Here is a 9,038-nt window from a genome sequence, read left to right as displayed (position 1 = left end):
ATGATTATCAAAGAAAAGTTTGTTCTTCCATCATTCCCAGCATCCCTTGGCTCCTTCTACTACCCAGGTGAGATCATTATTACCATGTACTCATGGAAAAGGAGAAAATTGGCCTTTTTTTTTTTTTCTTTTTTGGTCTTGAATTGCTAGAAGACAGTGCTTCTTGAACTTAATCACTAAATAGCATAATATCCTCCAAGCATGGGTTATATTGTTATTTAAAAGAAAACTGTAGTTGTTTTAATGGGGTTATTGTAGCCATACATTTCTTTTTATGAGTTTTTATATAGCACTATTACTTGTGTGGTAATCTTAAGGATATTGTTATAATTTGTTTTATGGGTTAAGTATCATAGAGGCCTTTCTAGCACTGCTATAGTTAAAAGTCTGCAAGCGTCTTGTTTGTTTCAAGCATATTCTCAGATTTAAACCATTTCTTGTTACCATGAGCTCCATACACGGCTTGTGCTTACTGATTTAAACCATTTGTTATTGGAAATTTTAGCCTTTTTTCTTAAAAAGTAGATCATCTCCAATCTCCCGTTAATGATGCCTATGAAAAATTGCCCATGTTCTACACGCTCTTTGATGTGCGTAAAGCTCTGCAGTCTCCTAGGCCTAATAGATATCACTTCCTTTGATTTCTGTGTGCCAGCACAGGGCTTGTTCGTGATCATCCCTTCCTTCTATTTCTCTAACTTTTCAAGTTGTACCATTAGTGTTTTTTGTTTGTTTGTTTATCTTTTAAAAATCACAGATTTTAGCTGCTGTTATGACTCATATACCTTTAACCTACATTCTCTGTTTTCCTTAATTCACATAAAGAGAAGGTGATCCTAGAGTTATCATGATATCTTATTTTACTAGACAGACTGTTTCTAGAAAGCAGTTGCTATTATTCAAGCAAGAATAATTTATTTCTTATTCTGTGGATTATAGCATAGGTGACAACATCTGACAATATACAAGAATAACTGGGGACAAGGACCCCATGCTTACAGCTTATTTTGTTTTGTTTTGTTTTGTTTTAGGAATTACTCCATGCTCATTAGGTGTATGTATTATGTTTTGAAAGTGCTTTGGTTTGTGTTATCATACAGAAACACACTTTTACAAGCTGAATATTCATTAATAGATGTACGTCAATCACAGATGGCATCTAATCACCTGATTGTATGCCATTTGAAATTTGAAACTCAGTATCTATATCTAGGGGATAAAAAGGAGGAAAAAATTACACTGTAAGTGTCATGGTCACTTACAGTCTCAAATAAACTGTCTGTTTTTCTAAAATGATATACACGAGGAACCAAAAGAGAACATCCCATTTGGTTTAGGATATAGGAAGATGCAAGAGACAATCTTCTCCACCCTAACAATGAGCCAGTTAAACCCCAAAGCAGAGATTTTAAACCAATATGAAAGTTGAGGAGACAAAAATAAATTAAATTTCAAAAACTGACAAATTTTCTAGAAAAGAAACACAGCTGCTTCTGATACTGTTATACTGGCCAAGGAGCTGAGAAGGGTAAACCAGCCAAACTTGTAACGAACTTGCCCTGACCACCTGCAGGCTGATTTAGTGGATGAGAATCACTAAAAGCCATAGAGTGAATCTGACTGTACTTGCCAACCCTTTCCCATGACTCTTCACCAAACACACAGATACAATATGCCGAACGCTGGGGCGGAGCAGAAATTCTGAGAGACTTCCCCCCAGTTGGTTCTGGGGCCTAGTTCTAAGTCATTGGCAAGGCCGTGTAGGAGAGCAGAGGAAAGATCCTCTGGGAAACACTCAGAGCCTTCATCTAGTGAAGTCCCTGGCTGCAGAAGATCCGGGAAAGGGCCAGTGAAATGAAAAAATACTCCACTGAGACACTCTGAGTTTTGACTCCGTGCAACACAGAGGTCGTCCAAAGGTCAGTGCAGGGAAGCAGAAAGGAGAGAGTGACCCCTGAGATATGGAAAGTTAAGAGTGGAATTGTAGTGAAAAGATAATTCACCAGTGACTAACAAAACAGGCAGCTGGAAATAGAAAAGAGAGGAGTCACCCACAATTCGGAAAGCTAGCAGGAAGACTCAAAAACATAAAGAAATCTCGGGGGTCTCTCAAACACTTGAAGCCAGTAATGATCTTCCACTAACTAACACTGCAATGAAGCCCAAATCCAGCTCAATTACCTGATTAGACTGATACCACTGAACACTCCAACAGCCTGATAGAAGGAAACAGGCCTTTTTCTGATAAATAGAGATTATTTACTTCAGTCTCTAGTGATCTTTTACACACAATATGCAGCACATAATTAAAAATTATGAAATGTGAAGAATCAAGAAAATGTCACTTGCAATTAAGAGATACAATAGACCTAGACGCAGAAATGGCACAGATGTTGGAGTTATGAAACAGTGATTTTAAGTCCCATGATCTTATATTTAAATATGTTAAATAACTTTGGGGGAAAGGTAGAAAACATGCATGAACAGTTGAGAGATTTGATCAAGGAGAAGAAAACAACAACAAAAAATGAAATGGAAATATAAAAGACATTATCAGAAATGAATAGTATATTCAGTGGGCTTAACATCTGACTGAAAGTAGCAGTGTGAATAATCAGTGAATGTGAATACGTGTCAGAAAAAATTATTCAAACTAGAATAGAAAAAATAAATAAATGAAAAACCAGAACTCTAAGATCTGTGGGACAATATTAAAATACTAAATGGTCTAATATATGAATCTAAGATGGGAGGAAATACAAAATAAAGCAGAATATATGACTGATAAAGAAATAACTGAGAATTTTCCAAAACTGAATAAAGACTTCTATCTTAGGATCTAAGAAGTAAAGTGAAAACCAAGCAGGATAAATTTAAATGAAACCACTCAGGCATTTTATCCTAAAAATTCTGAACATCAAAGAAAAAGAGAAAACAAAAAATCTGGCCAAAGAATAAAGATAGATATATTACATACCAAGAAACAAAAAGATGAGTGATGAATGACTTAGCATCAGAACCAATGAGGCCAGAAGAAAGTTTAGCAATTAATGAAAGAGCAGGAAAAAATCATCTTAAAATTATATAGAGAGCAAAAAAAGTCCATCAATTATAAAGGTGAAATAGAGGTATTTTTAAATATTTAAAAGAAGCTGAGAGAATTAATTCCCAGCAGTACTGCCCTATAGGGGCATTAAAGTTTTTCAGGCTAAAGAAAACTGATACCACAGGAAAGACCATATCATTGAGAAAAACTAAAATATATAAGAACTTTTTTTAAAAGACTATTGATGAATTCAAGTAAAAATAATAACAATGTGTGCAGAAGTAAAATATATAACAGGAGAGAGAAAATGAGGTGTGGGGGAAAGTATACAGATATAAAGTTCTTTTTGTTTTATTTGTTTATTTTTTTGAGATTTATGTTTCATAGGTAGAAAGTTCTTACCTTGTTTGTGAAATAGTAAAATTATTATTTGAAGGCTCTCTGTGATAATGTAAGCTACATATTAAAATATTTAGAGAAATACTAAAAATAACACAGGTATAGCAAACAAATCAATATAGAAGAAAAATACAATACTGAAAATATTTGATTTGCTAAATAAAGGCAGAAAATGTAAAACAAGAACAAAGAACAGATGGGAGTAATAGAAAATAAATGATGATACTTTTAACTTGGATACAACTGTTAGTAAGTACAATAAATGTAAATGGAACGAACACTCCCATTAAATGGTAGAGACTGTTAGATTGGATTTTCAAAAAGCAAAAGCAATTACAGGCTGTTTGCAAAAGATTATTTTAAATATAAACACAAAAATTGCTTTAAAATACAAAGCATGAGTAAAGGTACACTTTGCAAGCACTAAGTATGAGAAAGCTGGTGTGGTAATATTAATATCAAAATAAAACTTACTGAATTAAGTCATCTGCTGTAGACAGTATAATGGCTCTCCCCACAACACACATACACACAAACATACACACAAACACACGCACACACACACACGCACACACACACACTGGATGTCTTGTTCCTGGAAACTATGAATGTGTGACCTTATATGGCAAAATGGGTTTTGCAGGTGTAATTAAGAATCGTAGGATAGGAATAATTTCTTGGTTTATCTAGGTGTTCTCAATACAATCATAAGGGATCATAAGTGAAGGAAGAGGGTCAAAGTCTCACAGAAGTTGCTATGACAGAGAAAGCAGAGGGACAAAGAGAGATCGGAAGATGCTTTGATGTTGCATTTTAAATGAGATATGGGGCTTCAGAGGAATGCAGGTCAAAGAAAAAAGGCAGCCTCTAGAAACTAGAAAAAGCAAGAAAAGAAATTGTCCCCTAGAGCTTCCAGAAAAATGCAGCCCTGACAACTCATTTTAAAACTTCCGACCTCAGAACTAAAAAGCAATAAAGTTATGTTGTTTTAAGTCTGTGGTGATTTGTTATAGCAACAAGGAAAACCAATACAAAATTTAGCAAAGCAGTGTATTTAAAAGATCAATATGTAAAAAATGAATTCTATTTTCATATACTAGCAGTGAATAAAATCGGAAATACTTTTAACTATTGAAAAGAACATAAAAATAGCAAATAGAAATAAACCTAATAAAAGTTGTACATAACTAAAAACTATAAACCATTACTAAGTTAGAACCATACGATTTTAGAGGAAAAAATAGAAAAATAATTGCACAACCATGGATTAGGCAAAGATTTATTAGAGAAGCCACAAAAGTAGTAACCACAAAAATTTAAAAATTTAAAAATTTGTAGGGCAGCTGGAATCTCAGGCAGGGTTTCTAGGTTGCAGTTTGAGGCAGAATTTCTTCTGTGGGAAGAGTGTGTTTTTCCTCTTAAAGCCTTGAACTGACTGAATGAAGCCCATCCACATTATTAAGTGTAATATCCTTTATTTAAAAGTCAACTGATTATAGATGTTGATAACAACTACAAAATACCACACAGGTATGCACAGGTGTGATTTGTATTCACAAACACAAATACCTAGGTTAGTGTTTGATCAACTACCTGGGTACTATAGTCTGGTGAAGTTGTCCCATAAAATTAACCACTACAGACACCAATAAGAAAAAGAATAATGAAATCACAGCTCAGAGGCAAAAAATTCTAAAACATTTTTTTGAGAAAAAAATCATATGAAAATATGTAAAGAGTGTTTAACAAAAAAAGATGAAGCAACACAATAAAAATAAGCTAACATTAACTTAGATAATTCCAAAAAGGAAATCTAGAATTAACAATAAGCAAATAAACTCAGTGCCAGTGTCACCCACACCTCTGTCTCCATCATCATCATCTCCGTCCTGCAGCCATGTCCTACCCAGTGACCAGTCAGCCCCAGTGTGCCAACAGCTGCTACCAGACCCAGCTCGGTGACTGGCACCCCGGTCTCACGGACCGCTGCAACGACATGCCCGTCCGTCTGTGTGGCACTTTCGCCCCCCCCCCCCCCGTGCCTCGCCTGCCGCGTCTCCGACGACTTCGGCGAGTGCTGCTGCGCGCCCTACTTGCCCGGAGGCCTGCACTCCCTGCGCACAGGCATGCGCGAGCGCTATCGCATCCAGGGCTCTGTTGGGCACGACTGGGCGGCCCTCACCTTTTGTTTGCCCTGTGCCCTCTGCCAGATGGCGCGGGAACTGAAGATCCGAGAGTAAAGAGTCCCCCACCCCCCTTTCCCCTCTGTCAGCCCTGGCCTCCTCTGCCCCGTCCCGGGAGGCCCTGCCCCTCCGCCCCATCCTGCCACCAGAAATACACCCACAACAAAAACCTGAAAACCAAAATAAAATAAAATAAAATAATGCTTTACACTATTTGTTATAAGGGAAATACAAATTAAAATCATAATGAGAAACCATTGGGTACCCATTAGAAAATCAAAAACCAATAGACTGATAATATCAAAAGTTGGTGAGACTGTAGAGCAATTGCAACTCTCCTGCATTGTTGATGGGGGCAAAGAATGAAAAAAATACTTTAAAGAATTATTTCTTATGAAAATAAGTATGTAGCTAGTCCACAAACTAGCAGTACTACTCCTAGGTTTATGCCCAAAAGAAATAAAACAAAGGCTTCAAAAAGCTTGTACATGAAGGTCCATGATAGCTTTATTCATAATAGCCATTAGCTAAAAAGCCCTAATGACCATCTACAGGAGAATGGACAAAAATCTGGATAATAATTTGGATATTACTCTGCAGTGTGGAATTTTATTAAGACTTTAAAGCAATGTACTATTGATACATGCAACAACATGGATGGATCACAAAAACATGTTGAGTGAAAGAAACCAGATGTAGAAGAACACATTCTGAATGACTAAAATGTATATGAAGTTCAGGAACAGGCTAAACTAATCTACAGTAATATGAACCAAAAGGCAATTGCCTTGGAGAAGTAACAAGAATGAACTGTCTAGAAGAGGCATGAGGGAACTTTCTAGGGTGAAGATAAAGTTCTATATCTTGTTTGTATGCCAGTTACAATAGTCAAATATATAATTGTCAAAATGCATCAACTTGAACCTTTAAGGTCTCTGTATTTTATTGTGAATTAGCCCTCAATAATAAAGAAAGAAATAGAAAAGAAAAAGAAGAAGAAGTATAACAGCTTATTGAAGAGACTACTTTACTGCTTTACAAAGAAAGGCATTTTCCAAAGTCTTAGATTAGAAAGAAAAGGAGACTCTAAAAGGGTGCTGGCTTTTTCCCCAGAGAAAACAGCATGCTGTTTGACATCATCCATTTACCTCTAGCTACAGAGAGCAGAATTAAAAAATAGTTGAATTGCTTTTCTCTGAGACAAAACAGATCAAGTCTAATCAATTTGTGCTGATTGTAGGAGAAGGAACAGAAGCCTGACACACAGAAGTAGTCTCATGGAATTCTTGCTTTAACATTTATTCTGATCTATATTTAAAGAGGAGTTAATTGAAAATATAGGTATTTGGGTTTGGGCTTTTAATAGGTATAAAAACCTATCTTAAATGCATAGTACCTTTTAGTCAGACACAAAAGCAAAGCAAAGCTTGCTAAACATACATGGATACTGCGGAATGGTTTCCTTAGCAATGCTACCCATATGCACTAAGCACCGAGCTGCCAGTTATGATAATAGCCACACAAAGACTAAATCTATGCTGCATTACCTACACTATTACTTATAGACTACATGTAGAATTATACTAATTTATAATGGAAATTTTTCACACTAAAAATTATTTTTCTTTGAAATAATTTATGTAGTACTGTAATCATGTCTCACACTACACATGTGTAACTACATATATTTATGCAGATATATATTTATGTATGTGTGTATATGTATACATGATTAATAATATAACATCTGGCATTTTGAAGAATTGAAATTGCTGGAATGTTCTAAATCATTTTTCAATGATGACAGTAGCATTTTTTTTGACAAAGATTGAAGAAAAAGTAATGATGTAGATGTTTATTTTGGAAGATATTTTCTAGGGAGAGGGTTTTAAACAAAGATGTATTACTTGAATCCTAGAACTGGAAGGAATTAGGGGTCATCTGGTTCATCTTCCATGCCCAAACTAGAACTCTCTGCTGCATTGACTGATGACAAACCTATCTCTGCTTGAATTCCTTCAGCGACAGGGAAGTCTCTACTTTGGAAGTCAGCCCAATCAGATTCATCTCTTGAGAAAAATGAATGTAGAGTTGCAAATACTGACTGTGGTGTTTTTTTTTTTTTTTCTGTTCTTATGAGCTCTGGAGCTGAAAGGTCACACAGGGTCAAAACTAGGGTTACAAATAAAGTTGGGGGAGAACTAAAAGAGAGGAAAATGGAAAGGAAGCTAAGTTACCAAAAAAGAAAACAACAGAAAGAAACAGAGATAGGAAGCCACACAGTCTTTGCAGAGTTATCTTGATTCCTGACGATTTCTGATTCCTCATCCAAGCACTTTCCAATTTTCTAGGTTTGGATTTAAGTATTTTAAAATATGTGCCATTGGGGATGATAGCCTTCTAGCAACTATAAACTAATCTAAGCAAATAAGGTTGAAATGCTGATTACAGAGGCACAGATTGCCTCACTACCCAAGTACCAGTCTTGGCAGTCTCTTTTCAACATTCAAAAAGATATTTCAGATTCTGAGGAGAGAGAGCCTCAGCAAGAAGAAGCTGGGGAGAGTAGGGCTTTGACAGCCTGACAAGATGGGACCCACTGAGAGATGTGACCCATTTTTGCCAGTTAAACTATTCCTGTTAAAATAAACATTTTTAAGCTAAAAGTAACAAACATTCTCATGTAAGTGACCAGTGGTTTGGAAATGTTATTTATTTTGTTTTGACAAAATCATAAGAGCAAGAAAGGAAAAACAAGGGAGACTGTGGCAACAGAAGTTGGTCATGAATGAGTATAATTATTACAGATTTTAAAAACATGCAGTCTTTACCTTTGTCCAACAAAATATGTTTACTTTCTTTATTACAACTTCAGTAAATTCAGTTTTATTAAGCAAACATTGTATGAGGAGGGAACTTCAAAAAAACCAGAATTTTCTTCTGGAGGACAAGCCCCTTATAGTATAAGCTTCCTCTGCTAGGTGAATGTTCTAGGAACCCATCTGTATCAGGATACCAGCTGGCACTGTTCTGAGAGACTGCGTTCAGCTTCGGTGAGTTTTTTTTTTGAAGACTCTTTCTACATGTTATCCCAGTTCATGATGGGTAATTTAGGAGCACACCTGCCCACACCATGCTGAGTGTTCAGCAGTTTTTGACCCAAAATGGCACAACCCCTGTACCCCACCCTCCCTATTCACCCAATCTCGCCCCAAATTACTTTTTTTTTCTTTTTCCAAATATGGAAGAGGTGAAAAAAAATGGCACAAGCACTAAACATCATCAAAATCGACAAGTTCAAAAACTGTTTTGAGCAGTGGAAAAAATGTCTTAATAGGTGTAATGCATCAAATAGAGACTACTTTGAAGCTGATTGAAGTTTAAACAGGTATGAATAAATACACATTATT

The 9,038-nt window shown here is 35.9% G+C and overlaps 1 pseudogene; it reads left to right on the top strand.

Annotated features, from left to right (window-relative positions):
• Positions 1 to 5,295: 5,295 nt before the first annotated feature.
• On the top strand, positions 5,296 to 5,741 carry LOC150015161 (cornifelin pseudogene; annotated as a pseudogene).
• The last annotated feature ends 3,297 nt before the right edge of the window (positions 5,742 to 9,038 follow it).

The sequence above is a fragment of the Furipterus horrens genome, unplaced genomic scaffold, assembly GCF_987537825.1.
Source record: "Furipterus horrens unplaced genomic scaffold, mFurHor1.1.pri manual_scaffold_3, whole genome shotgun sequence".
Taxonomy (NCBI): Eukaryota; Metazoa; Chordata; class Mammalia; order Chiroptera; family Furipteridae; genus Furipterus; species Furipterus horrens.
The sequence above is the reverse complement of the archived record's forward strand: the minus strand, read 5'-3'. Positions and strand labels throughout refer to the sequence as shown.